This window comes from Pipistrellus hanaki, assembly GCF_964339955.1.
Source record: "Pipistrellus hanaki genome assembly, chromosome: 5".
Lineage (NCBI taxonomy): Eukaryota > Metazoa > Chordata > Mammalia > Chiroptera > Vespertilionidae > Pipistrellus > Pipistrellus hanaki.
Window position 1 is genome coordinate 11,612,320 of NC_140507.1, and position 19,408 is coordinate 11,631,727.

Sequence of the window (19,408 nt, forward strand, 5' to 3'; positions counted from 1 at the left end):
ATATTTATGTAGATAAGAGAAAGACCATTCCCCTTCTCTTTCCTCTGCAAATCCTACCTAATCTTCCAAGCTCATGGTGGACCCATTTGCTTGTGATTACTCTGACCATAAATAGGTATACTATATATCAGGCATGGTTTACTTAAATGGTCAGTGATACAGACAAAACACAAACAGGTGAAGAAGAAATGTATTATCTCAATAGTTACCATGGCCAGGAATTGTCCTGGTTTTAGACAGATACCTACATTTTGATAGCTATATATATATATATATATATATATATATATATATATATATATGCATGCCTAAGCAACTGTTCCACCATTCAACCATTCCACCATTTGACCAGTAACTATGACGCACATTGACCACCAGGGGGCATATGTTCAACACACAGGTATGGAAACATGGAGCAGACTGATGAATCTCAGAGGGAAATAGGGAGATAGGAGGGCAGGAAGAGATTAACCAAAGATCTTATATGCATCCTAGAGGCCTGGCACACTGATTCATGTGGGATTGGGCTGAAATTGGCAGTCCAACATCCCCCAAAGGGTCCCGAATTACGAGAGGGCACAGGCCAGGCCGAGGGACCCCACTGGTGTAAGAATCTGTGCACTAGGCCTCTAGTTTTCAAATTTTGCTGCATAATCTTCTACCTATTAGCCAGGGTTTCTAGCCCCAAAGTTATTCACAAATGGTCTCTCTCCCTTCTAGATTGTGGCTTCATTTATATATGACTGAGCTAACCTGTATCAATTTACATTCTTTTCCTCAGATATCTTCAGACTGTCTCCTTTAACACTCTTTGTGTTGCAGGGTTTTTTGATTATATTATCCTCTTTTTATTGTACTCAGAAGTGCTTTATTCTCCATCCATGTGTTCAACAAACATTTTTGAGTTACTACTCTGTGCTCATCATTGGTGCTGTTAAGAATATAATAGTATTCTTAGAGTATACTGATCTGCTAAGAGTATACTGACCAGGATGGTGACATTCAGGGTACCATGTAAGCAGCAGTAGAGGATTATAATAGAGATGGTGAATCTAATAATCAGAAAAGGCTTCATATAGGGTGTGCTGTATACTCTAGGACCTAAAGAATTAATAGCAGAGGGCTGGGTAGGAAGTGAAGAGCAGAGTAATACAGCAGAAGAAACAGACTGTACCAAGGTTTAGCTGCTGGGTAACCTAGCCAATCGAGGAAATAAAATAAGTTAAATGTTCTGCAGAATAACCTCTGAGCTAGGACATTTCTGGAGATAAGGCTGGAAAAGTACACAGATCCTCATATGCCACAATATAGAAGTTTAGACTCTCTACTGAGGACTGTGGATCACTATTAAAAGACTCAGCACTGGCTGAATAGCTCAGTTGGTTAGAGCATCATCCCAATGCACCAAGGTTGCAGGTTCAATCTCTGGTCAGAGCTCATACAAAAAATAACCAATGAATACATAAATAAGTGGAACAACAAATCAATGTCTCTCCCCCTCCTCCCCTAAAAATATCAATGAATTAAAAAGTTAAAGAATGAGGATCAGGGTAATGGCATGGTCAGAACTATATGTTGAGAAGCTGCCCCTGGAAAATGTGGAGAATAAGTGAGCGGGAACAAGATTGGAGGCAGAGAAGCTCGTTTAAGGAATGATGTTGAGCTTTGAGACACAAGGTGGCCTATACACAGTTGGGAATTGTGGCATGGAGATAAGTGAGTGCTGTTTAAACTGCATTTACACAGAATAAAGCCCTTGCTATGACACGTGGATGTTCTTTTCTATATTTTGTTTTTTGCATAGCCTAGTGTTCCTATGAAGTGAACAATAAAAACAATGAGCATAGTTTTTGGTTCCTTTGGGTAGAAAGGAGGTGGGGAAGGCATCATGCATCCGGAGCTGTATTACTCAGCATTCCTTTGGAGGCCTGCCTTTCCAGACGGACACTCTGTTCCCCCAGGACTGCCTCCTCCATCCTCCCCGTTGTACTGGCGAGGGGCCATCACTCGGTGGAGAAGTGTCCGGTCACAGCTGGCCACAGGACACTTGATCTCGAGTACATCAGAGAAGGAAGATTTAGTAAGAGAGGTCCCAAAAGAGGTAATGGACACAGGTTGATGGCTTTTTTTATTTAAATACAATATTATGTTAGCTTCAGTTGTACAACATAGATGTGTGACATTTATATACCTTATGATATGATCACCACGATAAGTCTAGTATCCACTTGTCACTGTGAAGAGTTATTACAATATGATTGACTATGTTCCCTGTGTTGTACATTATATCCCCATGACGTACGTAATTTACGACTTCTTTTTAACTCTAGAGAGGAAAGTAAATACATGTAGATGTCATCAAGAAATAAATATACATTATTCTCTGGACATATTTCAGGCTGAGGTTTTAAATCCAGGAATAGTAATAGTTGTAAATCTGTGCAAAACATTGAGATTGACTCAGATGAGGTGTGGATAGTGATAAGCATGTGGGCATGGAGAATGAAATAAAAACTATGATTTTTTTTAATCATCCCCATTGTCTTTGAGCCTTAGTTTATAACAAATTTCGCAAACCACATGCCAGCTACATTTTTTTTTTTTGTATAGAATCCTTTTTAGTATATCTGTGGGTGAAAGTCACAGGGTAACATTTCTTGTAATTGTCTCATCCAAAAGTGCAACACCAGCCTTGCCAGGTAGAGATTTTTGTACTAGATGTATCCAAATAGAATTTGGGTTACCATCTGTCAGGAATTTGGGAGAAAGGATTTTTTCATTAAAAAGGAAAAGAAAATAGAATTATAATATTCCAACTACTATTAACACCTTACGACTGACTGTATTTTCAATCAGTTTTTTTTTTAGTCTAAAACATAAGTGAATGTATTTTATGCTGTTTTATGCTATATTTTAAGCTAGCAACGTTTTTACCTTTTTAAATACATGTTTGCTCCTATAACATATCATATTACAATTTTTACCAAGTTTTCCTTAAGTGGGCTTTTCTGAAGCAGAATTCTGAATCTTGGATTATATCTTACATCTAAGAATTATTCATCTTAAATCTATTTTAACCACTTTAATACCTATTTAAAAAATACTTATTAAATACAGAGATGAGGACAGTAGTCTTATAGAACATTTAGCCTAACATTTTTTATTTTGCTTTTTTCCTTGTGTCTTATCTTTTAAGTAAAATAATTCTACCATCCATTCATTATTCAGAATTATTTTTGAGCCATAAGCATGTGGGAGGTCCTCTGTTCATCCCTGGGAATACAGCAGTAAGACACAGAGAAGCCTTCTGTTGGCATAGCTTTCAGGCTTAGAAAAAAATAAAAACCAGGAGGTAAGACTTAAATAACACAGGAACATCCATGTAAATGGGGCAAGATTTGGAATGGTGTTTGCTAGACTGTGATCATTCCTTAATGAGGTTACAAAGATCTAATTCTCCTAATTCTTATTCATTACATGGTCAATGAGTTGGAGATATTATGGACTAAACAAAGTTAATAATTCTTTACTGTAGCACTTCTCAGATATTAATAAATGAATGTGCCTGTTAATTCTCTAAGAAACAAACCTCATAGAATATATGTAGTATTTTCCTAACACATTTGATCATGTTTCTTGAGAAACATCTTAGTGGAACTATTATTGTGTGCAACACATTTTGGCTAGGCTGATGGTATATATGAAAATTTTTAGCTCAATCAAGTAGGAAATATACTATGAAAGTCTAGAGAATCTGGAGTAAATAGAATAGTTACTGTCTACTTTTGAATACTGCTCATAAGTATCACTTAAACATGGAACAAAATACCCACCTCAAAAATAATAATATTCTCAAACTTGGATAATGTCAATTAGGGCAAATTTCATCAATGGATTTGAATGCCAAAGGGAGGGGGCATATCTTTGGATATTTATTTCATTCAGATTTATAAAGTATGTGTTTGAAAAGAAGTAATGTGATCACACCATTGCCTCTGGAGTACCACTTTTTAAATGAGATTGTGGGTTCAGGATTATGTGGGAGAAAGGTCCTTGCCCTAGATAGATTGGACAGTGGCCAAAGAGCACTTAACTTGTATGGAGAAGGCACTTCAGTATTAACATACATTAAAGATGGCCTTTTCCCCAGAGACTCCCTCTGCCTTTTAGAGAAAGAAGCATTAAAGTGAGAAGGAATGATGTTGGACTTTGAAAACTGTCACAGTAACTATCTCATATTTCAGAGAGGAGGGGAGAAGGAGAAAATGATAGAAACATCAGTGATGAGAGAATCATTGATCAGCTGCCTTCTGCATCCCCCCTACTGGGGATCAATCCAGCAACCAGGGCCTGTTCCCTGACCAGGGATCAAACCAATGCCCAACCACTGCGCCACAATGGCTGGGATGAAAGCTGTGACAGTAACTGTCTTGCTACAAAGTCCTCTAAATTCTCTTTCAGTCAGGAACCAACTTGCTATAGGGAACCAAAAGAAGGCAGAAACACTAACTGGATAGACTTGAGAGAATAGTTTGGGCAGGTCTTCTTGTGTAGAAAGCATATAGTTTTATTTTCCAGATCTCTGAAGCCAAGGCATGCCCTTTCCACCTTCCCAGCCACACCCTTGGAAGGTAGTTTAATGTTGAATGAGAAGATTTGAAAGCAGCAAAGCTTTCTGCTCCTGATGAAGCTGAGATTGGGGAGAGAGCACATAATGGCATGGTCCGACCTCCTGCGGTCTGCCTCCATCCAGCCCTTAAGTGGCTGGATGGTCCTGTGCAGAATTACAAGTGTCAGGATTTTAGTTTCATTTTCTTTAAATTAGAGGATTGGACTCTAAGCAAAGGGGTTTCTAGTTGTAAGAATTGGACTGTTGGTGATTATTGGGGGTGGGGGTGGGGGTTGTTTCAGGACCATTGGATGCCTTATGGATCATGTACCCAGACAGCCTGGGAAGAATGAATGGCTGAGTCACTCTGGATTCAGACTGAATTTTCAGTTGGGTGTTAGGTATAGAAAGCACATGGACAACTCTACCCTCAAATGCATGGGGTCAGAATGCACACAGACTTTTTACAGAACTTATATTTTTACTAGAGGCCTGGTGCATGAATATTCATGCACTGGGGGGGGGGGTGTCCCTCAGCCCGGCCTGCCCCCTCTCACAGTCCAGGAGCCCTTAGGGGCAGGAGGTGACCCAGCAATCAGGGGAAGGTGATGCCCCATCACACCTCTGCTGCTGCCACTGCTGGCAGTGTAAGCCTTGGCCAGCCCTGGTTACTTGAGCCTTGGGTGGCCCTGGGTGGAAGGGCAGCCGCCATCTGAGACTTGCCTCTGCCTCAGGCCAGCCCTGGGCAACTGGGGGGCTGAGGGAAATCAGGGAATCCAGAGGTAAGCACATGACAAGGCTAGGCCTGCCTGGGGGTGGGTCTAGCCTTGCCGCACCCCTGCCACCCTGGTGGGGCTGAGGGGACTGGGCGCTGCCATCATGTGGCTGTGGGAACTGCCATCTTTGAAATCAGGGCAGTCAATTAGCATATTACCTCCTTATTGGCTATGGGTGCCACCATCTTTGAGGATATGGCAGTCAATTAGCATATTTCCTCCTTATTGGCTGTGGGCAGTGCCATCTTTGCAACAGTGTGAGGGTCAGTTAGCATATTCCATCTTTATTAGATAGGATTATTAAAGTCCCTGAATGAATTAAACCTGGTTAATACTAGGTTTTGAGATGGAATGAATTGTTCATTATCAGCTTGCTTCTGTTTTGGGTTAAGTAAGATATTCCTCTTCACAGAAAAAGAATTCAGAAAACAGGCCTATTCTAAGTGATATCTGTGCCATGTATGACGTGCATAACCTATTTTTAAATTGCCATTTATATTTCACTTTGGGAAACTCAGAAATTTATTTTCATGTTGAACAATTCAGTTTACCATAGACCCTGGTACATCTATGGCGATTTCTCTTCTCTTTATAAATAAGGAAATGTCATTATTAGAAGAAGACTTATTGAAGATAATAAGTTAAAAATGACATAATGACTGTATATTGAGTTCCTATTCTGTGCCCAAGCCTTTATATGTATTGTATTAGTTCTGCTCCTCACTATAGCCTGCAATTGGGCTCCTTCTCCTGTATTGCTGGGCTTACTATTTCATTCTATTCACCTAGTTGCCTCTAATCTGCATTTTCAGGGAAAACTACATTTGCTATTTAAAATATTGTCCTTTAAAATTGGGCCTAAACCTCCATTAGCCCCTTCCTTGCATTATACTTGGCATAGCGCTTAATATAAGATGGATAACCAAATATTTGATGAAATGTATTTGTTGATCTAATAGATATATATTTATGTTACTAAATTTGTATATGCTATTCTATATTTGTATTTCATCAGTCCTATATCTCCTCTTAGGTAAGAGTGAAAGTATAAACTTACTATTGACTTAACAGCCCAAATTGATAGCTAAAATGAAAAGCATTATTACATTCACAACCAAACTATAAACTTTAATGCTTTTCTTAATGGATAAAAGTGGTGCTTTTTAAACTTTAGTAAGTATACAAATGGCCTTTTAGTTAACCAAGTTTACACTTCTAGTGTATTTAATTTGCTTCAACTGACTTCTGGCAAATGTGTTTTTTTAATTAATCAACTCAGTTCCTTTTGAGAAGCAGGTGCCACACCATATACACAGTCATAAATAAATAAAAATATATATTTCCATTTGATAAAAGAAAAACAATGGCTATACATTAAGAATAGTTAATGTTTGTTTTATTTTGCTAAAAGGAAAACAATAGCTATACATTAAGAATAGTTTGTGTTTGTTTTATTTGCTTGCTTACATAACAACTGCCCATACAGAACACTTGTGTTGGGCATACACAGCACTTCCATGTGTGTTTTATACTTACAAAAAGCTTGCAAGATGGCATCATTCTTTCTGGTTTGTCGAGACTGGGGGACTCTTTGGAAGCAGCACAGGAAGTTAGTAATCCAGTCAGTGAGACTCCGATCCCTGAATTTAATAGACAGACATCTGGTGAGTTTACTCTCTGCTGCGTTAAGCTCACATCAGTTTTCTTTTTAGCAGGAAGCTTCCCTCATGCTGATTCAGAGAGTCGGATTCTTTCCATTTTGGGGTCTCTTCTCTGTCATTCCCCAGGGTCATGGAAGGGCTCTGTGTTCTGAATGTGACCCATTGTACTGGCTTGCATTTGATGGCCTCAAATAATGAGAAGAGAGCAGGTGGAGAGGACTGGGGGCGGGGGTGTGTGTGGCAGCAATAGTCCCAGGCCAGGCTTTGTAAAGTACAAAGCTTAGAAGTTGCGTGTATGCATGTGTGTACTCACTTGGGATAAGATCCTCAATTTTTTAAAGATATTTTTATTGGTATTTAGAGATAGAGGAAGGAAGAAGGATAAATAGAAACATTGATGAGAGAGAAACATCAATGTCAATCAGCTACCTCCAGCACGCACACACACACACACACACACACACACACACACACACACACACAGCTGGGATTTGACCCTGTAACCCAAGCATGTGCCCTGAACTGGGTATCGAACCAGTGACTTCTTAGTTCCTGAATCGATGCTCAACCACTGAGCCATACCAGCTAGGCAAGAGCCTCAATTTTTAATAATGAGAACACTTCATTGGAAACGTTACCTAAAGGAAAGGCCCCATGTGTCCGTGGTTATCTGAAGACTCAAACCTTGAGCTGTTTAAATGTTCTTCATCGTATCTTTACATAGTGTTCACATTTTCTAGAGTCAGTGCTACGATAATGAAAACCAATAAGCACAATGTTTAAAGTCTCCTTAGAAGCATGTCTGTACATTGTGCAGGGCCAGGACTCCAGTAGGCAGGCAGGGAAGGCAGGGAGGGCACCGAAGTTAAGGGTTGTCAAGTGCTGATGCTGCGCCTGCAGAAGGGAGCTATGTGTGGGTGGCCCTACTAGCCAAGGAAGTGCCACTTCAACCCCAGAACTCCTGGCCTGTTGGTGCTCTCAGTGGATATTAATAATATCTGACAAAGGCACCGTCAGTGGTAAAGCTCGGTGTCCAATGCCACTTTCATCTCAACATTTTTCTCAAGAGACCAGCTTTGCCTCCGAAAGCAATCAGATGCATTTCTGGTTCATCTCAGCACATCAGGCATTCTCGTGGATGCACTGACTAAGCATATTCTGCTTGCTCCAGCCTGGCCTGCAAACTGGCCTTCTTCTCAGCTTCTGCAAGCTTGTCAGACATCTGAAAGCCAGGATGTGTACTTATCTTCAAACATCCTTTCTTTTTATGACTGTCAGTTCTCTTCAGAGGTGCTGCTTCAGAGAGAATGAGCCTCTCCCACACTGAGCAGAACAAAAATAAGCGCCTGAAATACCGGAAAGGGTCTGCATAACACTACCTGTCTCTCTCTGCCTGGCTCTCTGTACTTTTCACTTTTTCTATAAAATCGCTGCTTAGAATTGAAGGGGAAAAAACAGTCAAATAAGAGAGGATAGTCTCTACCTATTGCAAATATATATGTATGTCAGGTAAGACTAGTTCATTGAAAAAAGGACTGCCTCATACATGAGGTAGCATGCATTATAATCAGCCAAGACAGATGCTTGTGGAAAGCTAGGTGTCTGTCTATTCCCTTCTCCCCAGTAGCTCTCGCAAAGTTATTGTTTTGTAACCAGCAAATTAATGAAGCATTGTAGGAAACTCCACGGGGGATCACAACCACAAGGATCATCCTATAAATAGTTGCATTTTTGTGTCCTTAATATTGTACATCACTGGCCTGTGTACGGTAGGGAGAAAACGGGTTCTTAAAACTTAACGGCACAAATTTCGAAGATCAGTTTCAAGACCATTACCAGATACGCCATGGCTGGTGAAAGAATTTACATCAGCGATCACTCAATGAACTTCTTTGGTTTGAAAATAGAATGGTGATATGTATGGAACTTCTGTTTTCAATGTGAATTTTTAAATATAACTTCATGGTGTCATGTTAGCCGTGAATGCAATTCTCTTGAAGTCTAGAGCTATCCCAAATTCATTTCTCCTCATTAGCTCAACCAAAATCCGGGCTCTTAGGAAAGACAGTTGTTTTATTTCTTTTTAATTGAAATATATATTTATGAAGTGTTCTCCCTTTTTCTACACTTTTCTTCAGCTTAGATCATGGTGTAGTGCTCAATTTCTGGTATTTTGTAATGAGTAGTTATATGCATGGCCATCATTATATTATTTAGAAAAATCTGCTGAGTTTCTCTTTGGGATGGTTGTATTCAAAGTGAATACAATCTTTCTAGCTTTGATGTTGTTTGTTTTTTCAAGTCAAAAGGTGCAACAGCATTTCACAGTGTGGTCTGAGTTTTGCTCTTACTCTGAACACAAATTTCAAAGCCATTTAAAAACCAGATTATAAAACTAATCAGCTTTTTATTTTTCAAAATTAGCATTGTAGGAGTCTGCTACTAATTATTTAGAATCTATAATTATTAATTGTAGTTAAATATACTTAATAACTTTATTCTTATACAAGCTAACATATATGTAAGTGAAACCATATAAAACTGCTAAAAAAACCATTTTTAACTTGCAAAAAAAAGTCTATTTCTTATAATTTGATCTAAGAGTTAAATAATCATTGCCACCACTCTACTGAAGAAAATAAAAATGAGAAACCTCCTGAAGTGGTATGACTCTAAGCTGAGCATGTTTTAGTTCTCTAAAGATAGTTTGAATTACTTCTGATAGAGTGCATTGCTACAGAGAGCAGTCCCTCTGGTTACTTTGGGTTTCTGAGTTGCAAAGCATACAGGTGTTTTATTTATTCTGCAGAATCAAAGTGAGTTGATGCAATAGCCTTTTTTATGATATTAGGTGTATTCAGGAACATGCACATGTATGCACAACTCAGTATTCAAATCCCAGAGAATTCTCAGGGATCAACATTCACCTGTTTTCCCCTCTAAAAAATAATTTATTTTATGTATGCCCTAAATTGTTCTAGTTTTTGTTGTTTTTGCTCTGTAGGGATGGATGATAGATAGATGATAGAGAGATAGATAGATGACAGATAGATGATAGATAGATAGATAGATAGATAGATAGATAGATAGATAGACAGATATTTCCTCCCCCTCACTTTTTAGAAGCTGTGATGGAAAATTACCATTCAAAATCAAAACTGGCAATGAAGTGCATGTTCAGAGGTAGCTCAATGTCGTACTAAAAACATGGTCTCCATGGTCAGAGAGCCACCTAGCCAAATTAGAAGATTATTGTCCGAGTGACATCAGTAAAGGCACTCACCTCTCTATGTTTCATATGTGTCCCAGGAAAATGGAAATATGAGAATAATGATAACAATAACAGCCAGCACTTCATCTGAGCCATGCATTCTACTCATTACTTTCCTGGGTGAACTTATTTACTAAAAGGAACTATTATTTCCTGTGTTTTACAGAGCATGGCGGCTCAGGGAGGGTAGGTAGCATGCCCCATATCTCTCAGCAGCTAATAAATGGAATGGAAAAGCCAGCATATAACTTATAGGGCTGTTGTAATGATTAATGAGATAATGCATATGGAAAGTGTTAGCCTGAGGCCAACGTTAGGTATTAAAATAGGGGACAGGCTAATTAGATAAAAAATCCCCCAATTTACAGAGTAATAAAAAAGCACAAAATGATGGGGAACAAATCATGTGGACAAAGTGTATTTTTAATATTGATTATCTCAGTGTGAATGGAGCCCCCTGCTGTATTAAGATAAGGGACAGAGATAACAATTTTAGTGGCTTGATCTTTTTCATCATCCTTAGAATAAATCTCATTATCACTGAGAAGTTAAGTCCCTAATAAAATGTAAAGTGAACTAACCAAAACTAGTGGAAAAGCTTATTGCCTTGACCATGTACACTTCAGTTTCAAATAAAAAAAATATTCAGTTACTTCTTTAAAAACATTTATTTTCAATTGTAGTTTACATTCAATTTTATTTTGCATTAGCTTCAGATTGGATATATTTTTTGGGTGGTCTTAAATGTAGCTCTCATGTACCAATGTGACTAGCTATTAGAACTGCTACCGTGCTCTTTGTACAAAATGCTGCCATTGGACCTTTGGTGTGATGGCTCCTCTTAAGGGGGACTGAGTCTTGCTCCCTTGCATTCTAGTTTAGGAGGTTGAAAATGTGGAAATCTGCCCATGACCTGTAATTTGATCAGCACTTTGTAGGCTCAGATGTATAAGACAGAGCACTGTAAAGAGTTTAGAATGTGGAATTGCCTTTTGGGGAATATTTGCACTTCTCTCTGTCCTTCAGAAATCCTTGTCCACAGCCCTGGGGACTTTGCTAGTAGAATTTGAGAAGCTATGAAAAACAGAAAGAATATTAGTGGCTTTGAGGGTGTTTGAAACATGGGACAGGGATAGAATGAAAACTCACTTTCAAAAGCTAGCCAGTGGGGAAAAAAGTTCCCTCGGGATGTTCAAGAATAATGATGAAGGAAGGGGTTTGTTGTTATTGTTAATCCTCACTGGAAGACATTTTTCCATTGATTTTATAAGAGAAAGTAGAAAGGAGGAAGGGAGGGGGAAAGGAGAGAGGAAAGGAAGAGGGGAGAGAGGGAGAGAGGGAGAGAAGGAGAGAGGGAGAGAAGGAGAGAGGGAGCGGGAGAGAGAGAGAGGGAGAGAGGGAGAGGGAGAGAGAGAGAGAGAGAGAGAGAGAGAGAGAGAGAGAGAGAGAGAGAGAGAGAGAGAGAGAGAGAACATCAGTATGAGAAAGAGACATCTGTTGGTTGTCTCCATCACTCCAACTGGAACTGGGTCTGGGTATGGAACCTGCAACCCAGTTATGTTCCCTTGACCAGGAATTGAACCTGTAACATTTTGTGCTCCCTGAGCTGCCACACTGGACAGGTGATTAATAAAGGAATCTAAAAAATCAAAATTTGAAACCCATGCAGGAAGAGTAAAAAGGTGAGAACAAACTTTAGTGTGTCCATGAACAAACATTTATAAAAGACCAATTGTGCTAACGATAAGATGCTTGAGTCATTTTGTAAACACATTAAAGAGGAAACAATTCAAGTCCATGAGGCTAGGAAGCTACAGAGCACTGCTTTAAGGACTCAGGGGTGAACGTGGCCTGGGTCTGAGGGAAAAATGGGAGAGACACTTATGAATGCTTGAGGATGGTAGGACTTGGGTAGGCAGAGAAGGAAGGGTGGGGGGAAAATAAGAAAAATGGAAAGTAAAAGGTGTGTTGGAGGATATGAAAAAAGGTTTGTTCCAACAAAAGGTCCAGGAAGGTGATTAGTTGAAGATAAATAGAGTGCCAGAATCCTGGGATAGCAGAGATTTACACAGGGATCATCCAGTCTATTGTAGTTTATTAGTTTTGAGTGAGGAAATAAGAGATGCAGAGGGTGAAGTGTGTAGAAGAGGTTGAGAGGAGCCTTGTAAGAGTTTGGACTTTACAAACAATAGACTCTCGTTTAAAGCTTTTGTGGATCAATCCATTGAGAGGAACTTCTATTGCAATAGAGAGGGTGCTACTAGAGCTAAAACTAGAGTGAACAGGTGTGTGTATCTGTGTGTATGTGTGTGTGTGTGTGTGTGTGTATGTGTGCGCACACACACACACATTCATCTCCTCTGAGTATTAAAAAAGAAACAGATATAAAGGCTTTATCTTAGAGGACAATGATATTTCCTAATAGTGAGGCTGAAGACTGAAGTTCGTGCCAGAAGAAGTTTCTGGGATCTCCTTTTACTGGTCCTTAGAAGGGAAAGTAGGGATGGATTTTTACTTCTCATTGATGAATTAAATGTGAACATCCCTGGGAAAGAAAATGGATGCTATTTTTCGAATTTAACTCGACAAGGGAATTATTTGTGTATATTGTTTTCGTTGCAGAAATAATTTATTTTTATGAAACAAAAAATAGAGATTAACAAAAATAATTGAAGATCACTTGTCATATGACTACACAGGGATCCACCAATATATGTGTCCAATATATTTAGACACATTTCCAGTATATGTAGATATGATTTCCAAAATGGGATCATATTGTGCATATTATTTTACAGTATTATCTTTAAAAAGATAATATATAATAATATAAAAATACTAATAGTGTACCAAGAACATCTATTCATGTCAATATATATTTTTAGAATGATATTTTAATTTCTGCATATATTTTATTCTGTATTTGTAGTGTTTTATTTACTCGGTTTCATGCTGATTCTCTTTACTAATTTTTATTTTATTGATAATGCAGTAATAAGTATTTGGGTGAGATAAATACCGCTGCATTGTCTTTCATTCATTCTTTCACATGGTTCAATATGTAGATTTATATTGCTATTATGTGCTAAGCTCTCTTTTGGGCATGAGGATACAGTGATGAGCACATTTGAGAAAGCTTTGTATTTTCACGGAATTTAACTCCTAGTTGGGAGAGAGAAAAAGTAAGCCAATAAATGAATACAAGTAGATATGAAAAAAATAGTCAATACCATAAACGTAATAGAAATGGGGGAGAGATGGGAGGAATATGGTCAGGGAAGGGCCTATTGAGTTGGTTTGACCTTTGAGTTGAGCTCTGAGTCCCAAGGAAGAGCCTACCATCCTTAGGGACATAGCTTTTCCAGTATTTTAGACATTCAGATAAAATAGGTAAGGCTAAAGAGCTTGGAGTATTGGTAAAATAGAAAAAGGCTAGTGTGGTTGGGCTTAGTGAGTTGAGGTGAGGAAAGAGAAGAGGTGGTGGGAGGGGAGATCAAAGAGGTACATAGAATCCAGGTCATGTAGGACTCGGAAGGTGAATGTAATACCTTTGTGCTTTATTCTAAGAGTGATAAATAGCCTTTGGGTGATATTAATCAAAGGAAACATGATCTGTTTACTGTATCTGCTACCATGTGGAAGGTAAGGGTTAGAATCAGAGAGACAAGCAACTGTGGCAGTAGAATCACTCACAAATAATGGTGTCTTAAACTAGATTGTTAGTATCGCAAACAGAGAGAAGCAGGAGATTTGTGCTAATATTTGAAGTAGAGCTCTCAAAATGTACTGCTTAATTATTTTCTACAAATATCCCCCGAAATGTAAATGTCAGAGCAAAGGGTATGCACAGTTTAGAGACCCCTGTACATAGTCACCAGTGTTCAGGAGGGAATTTGTACCATTTAGCAGGCAATTATAGTTTTTACAATTTATCAGAAAGTATGCATGCACAGGAGTAAGCAACATCTTTGTGCTCAAGGAGGTGACGAGTTAATATGTTGAGAATGTACTCACTACTTATTGTCTTAGTATGATGTTTATTTAGGTGGTAACTTCTACATCAGATGTAATGCCTTTTCTCCCATGCTAGGGTGTGTGTGGGGGGGGGCACGGGGAGAGAGTAGTAAAAATAGAAATTCCTTAGCATCCTAACCTGTTATTGTTTTTTTGTTTCAAACTATAAAATTAAATATTTAAAAACAAAATATCATTGTCTACATCCAAATATCCACTAGATGGTAAATACCAAGCAGAAAAATATGCAAAGAGTAGTAACAGGCAATTCACAAAATAGTAAAGTTAAAAAAGATAAGAAACAAACAGGAATTAATTTGTACTTTTTTTTTTAATAACATGAAGTCAAAGACACCAGAAACATTTGAGCCTTAGTATTAGAAAACAGTTTACAAAGACTGCAAGAAACCAATATATTGCACATTTAGAAAATTTTATAATGAAGAGATACATTTAAACATAAATTTAGCAAAGCATTTATTGGGATATAATTATTTTATTCCTAGGAATGGCCTTTACGATACATAATCCAGTTGCCTCATTGTATAATTGAAGAATTGGGAGCCTCTAACCATATAGTGGGTGTCTTCTCAGCCCATCCTGATGGGGCCACATGTCCCCAGTATGAATGGGGGGGTACTTATTTAGTAGCATCACTGGACTTTTTTCTTCTTAGATAACAAAGCAATTGTTGTTAACCCTAGTTCCTAAGTTAATCAGCTTTAGTTCTTTTGCGTTGGAAACAGATGCAGAGACTTGAGAGGGTTCACCCAAGGTCACAGCAGAGGGACATGAAAGTACTAGGGTATGAGCCTGGTGTGTCTGACCTTGGAGACCATGTATTTTAAAAAATCAGTTTTAAACGTTTCCTTTTTTAATTTACACACAGAAAAATGCACTCACTCTCGGATACAGTTCTGACACATGCCTGAAGTGATGAAGCACCGTTGCAGTTAAGATGCAGAGCGGTTCTAGTACCCCAAAGTGTCCCCTCATGCTGGCGCCTAAGTTGTCAACCTCCCCCCACCCCTCGAATTCCAGGGAGTTACTCGTCTGTTCTTTGACCCTGAGGTTTTACCTTTAACAGAATGTCTTATACATAGAATCATACACTTTGTCGCCTTTTGAATCTGGCTTCCCTTGCTTAACTTTCTATATGTGGAAACCATTGAGGATGCATGTACCCGTAGTTTGATCTTGGTTTTTGGTGAGTAGTATTCTGACTCAGAGACATACCATAGTTTGTTTATCTCTTCATCTACTGAAGAAAGTTTATCCAGATGACTTCCAGGCTTGACAGTTACTGTAGAGCTGCTGTAAGCATTCCCCACAGCAGTAGGATTCCTGGCTCATAGGCCAAATGTAAGAAACTCTCACACTGTTTTATACGAAACTGTCACACTCTTTTCCAAGTGGTTGATACTGTGTACTCCCACCTGCTATGTGTAAGTCTGCATTGTTCTGCATCTTCACCAGCTCATGTAATTGTCAGTGGTTTTTAGTGCTTCTATTTTAGCCTTTTTAATACGGGCATAGTAGTATCTCATTTTAGTTTTTACTTTGATTCTCCCTGTTGACCTAGGATGTGTTCTGTCATTGCAAGTGCTTATTTACCATTTGTAGATCTTGAATGGTTAAGTGTCTGCTCATATCTTTTGCCTATTTTTATGGGATTGTTTGTTGAGTTTCCAGAATTCTTTATACATTTAGATATTTGAAAGCTGTCCTTTGGCAGATATGTGATTTGTGAATATTTTCTCCCAGTCTGTTGTTTGTCTTTTCACTGGCTTCATTATGTCTTTCATGTAGCAAAACTTTAAAATGTTGTTGATACCCAAATTATATATTTTGTCTTATTATTGTGCTTTTTGAGTTTATGTCTAAAAAAATTTTGCCTAACTCAAGGTCACAGAGGATTTCTTCCATATTTTCTTCTAAAAGTTTTATAGTTTTACATTTTATATATAAGTCTCTGATTTTGAATTAATTTTTGTATAAGGTATAACATATGGGTTGAGGTTCTTATTGATTTGTTTGTATATTTAATTATTTGTTCATTTATGTAGATATAGATGTTCCAGCTGATGCACACTATTTGTTAAGAAGATTGTGGTTCCTCCAATATAGTTTTTGTGTCTTTGTCAGAAAATAGAGCTTATTTGTGTGGGTTTATTTTATTCTTCAATTTTATTGACATACTTTTCTATGAATACCACACTACCACATTGTCTTAGTATAGCTTATTAATGTCTCAAAACTCAAAATCCTCCCACTTTGTTCTTCCCTTTTAAAATTGTTTTGATTTCTCATTCCTTTCATTTGCATGGGTTTTTAGAATCAGCATATCTACAAAATATTCTGCTTGGATTTGATGGAATTTTACTTATAGACCAATTGGGGAGAATTGACTTCTTAACAAGACTCACTTTTTAAACCAAGAACATAGTATACGTCTGTATTTATTTATGGTTTTGGCGTGTGTGTGTGTGTGTGTGTGTGTGTGTGTGTGTGTGTGTGTACAAATATCCTACATTTTAGGCTATTTGTAACATAGACACATGCAAACAATGTATCTGGTTTATTTTCTATTTTCTAGTTTTGTAATTCATAAGCCTTCAAGGCTGCAGTTTTACAAATCAAGAAACTATTCTAGAGAGCCTCAGACTGATTTTTTTTTTTTTTTTTTTTTTTTTTTTTTTTTTTTTTTTTTTACTAAAGTGTTGCAGAGCGTTCAGAGCACGAACTACAGTGATCTAACAAAAGAAAACTTACCTACAGTTACTTTAAGTACTTTAAGGAGATATATGAGGGAGAGAAAAATACAACAATAAACTCACCATTGAAATGGTCTTTCTTCACATTTCAATTGGCTCCCAAATCTGACTACTATTTTTTACTTTGCATAGTCCTTAGGTGGTTTTTAAAAATTCCCTCCAGAATGTTTAGTTGTAATTAGTGGTTTTCCCTCCTATTTGGAGTTGAAAGTGAATTGGTTTGTTTCATAATGTGGGATTGTTAAATGTGAAGGGTATGCTTTCTCTATGAAAGTTCAAAGGATTTGTCTTGGGAAGGTGAAGGCCAAGGAAACAAGGTGGAACACAGAACCACTCTTTTTAAGCCCAGTAATAGTTATTTTCTAGATTCATTAGTTTCTCCCATTCTTGACATTGCCATGATGTGTCGCTTAAAACTAAATAAAATGAAAGTTGAAGTGACCGCAGAATCACCAGGGTCTGTCTAAGAGCATGTCTTAGCAGGCATTGTCTTGCTGACAAATAACAGAGATTCACATATGACACAGGATCTCACAATATTACCTTTTATTGAGACCAAAAGAAAAAAACAATGTCCTATGGCCAAGCACAGCTCAGCTGAATGATAAACTCCAGTAGTATCCAAATAATATTAGCTCCCCTACATCTTAAGAGAGCTTATTATCAAAGCTTAAGTAGCATTATCTTCTAGTAGAGATAATAAGCACATTTTCCATTTTATCTCCAAGAATTTGATATCACTAAATGTGTTCTCTCAAGCATAATATAAATGGCTTATTTAATTTATATTCTACATTTTAGGCTATTTGTTACATAGACACATGCAAACAACGTATCAGGTTTTTTTTTTCCCGTTTCCTAATTTTATAATTCATAAGCCTTTAAGGTTGCTTTCTTACAAATCAAGGCACTATTCTAGAGAGCCTCAGACTGTTTTTTTTTTTTTTTTTTTACTAAAGCAGAGTGTTGCAGAACCTTCCAGAGCTCAAACTACAGTGATCCAGCAAAGGAAATCTTGCCTGCAGTTATTTGATATACCCTGAAATTATGCAAATAGAAGTTTGATTCTATAGCTACTCATTCAGAAGTAGGGTAGGGCTGAATTCTAAATGAGATCAAAATTTGTATATTTGTGAAACCAGGGAAAATACTTAACTTTTTTTTTCCCCTGCGGCAGAGGGGTTATGCTTTTCCTATGGAAATTGTTCAATGATTTTAAGCAGATATTACAAGTCATACTTAAAAATTCTATAACCAAATTAAGATGTACAAATATCAACAAGAGTTGGAAAAACCCCGGAACTTCATGGAGATTAAAGTGTATATTTTGTCCTCAAAACTATGCAGAAACATGATCCCAGGGTGCTTTTTTAAGCCCTCAGGGCATTATGAACTGATTTTAAAATAGGATGATAATTATCCTTTCAAATGAATATTTGACCCTTCATTTGGTCATCCAAATAAGGGTGAGAGCACAATTACATTGGACCCATAGGCTTCTAATGGATGAAACATGTCTCAATATATATGTAAATGCTTTATTCATAATCTATAGTGTTTGTAGTTTACACATCCCATTTGCATTATACACTTCATTGTCATCATAATCTTCTGGTTAGGTCAGGCATGTATTAAAAGCCCCATTTAGAGCTAATGGAACCGAAGTGAAAAGAAACGGTATAAATTTCCATCCTAGACACAGCTGAGAGATGCTGGCGCTGAGACTCTAAGGCCCCTGTTCCCTTTGTGACAACAAACTTCCTCAGCAGCGAAGAGCCCAGCCTGCTGATTCATAATCCTGGGATTAAAGTTCTCACAAAACAGTGTTTGAGAGGATATTGTTTATTATCTGGGAAGCCACATGAGTTCCAGTGTAAATGTCACCTCTCCTGGGAAACTCACCTTCATGAGACCAGTTAGGATTTTCATCAACAAACTTACCATTACTACGACAATAAATTAACCACTTTTTAGCAGTTTTGTCTCACCAAAAACAACCCTGTCTACCCCACTTTGGGAAAGACAAATTAATTATAAAGTAATCACTTCTCTCCCTGGGTAATGTGTAATAAGTTTTATAAGGACATGATCTCTTTACTTCTTTATTTATAGTTCCTACAATAGTGCCTGATACATAGTAGGTACTCAGAATGGGTTTAATACATTAATATGTGCCTATATACACTGAGTGACCAGATTATTATGATCTCTGAATACATAATAATGTGGCCACTCAGTGTGTGGTGTGTGTGTGTGTGTGTGTGTGTGTGTGTGTATAAATAAATATATATATATATATATAT

General features: G+C 37.7%; 1 protein-coding gene across 3 annotated transcripts in view; it reads left to right on the top strand.

Moving 5' to 3' along the window:
• GABRB2 (gamma-aminobutyric acid type A receptor subunit beta2) overlaps positions 1 to 19,408 on the top strand; it is a 187,934-nt gene that overhangs the window by 44,968 nt on the left and 123,558 nt on the right. The window lies entirely within an intron of this gene.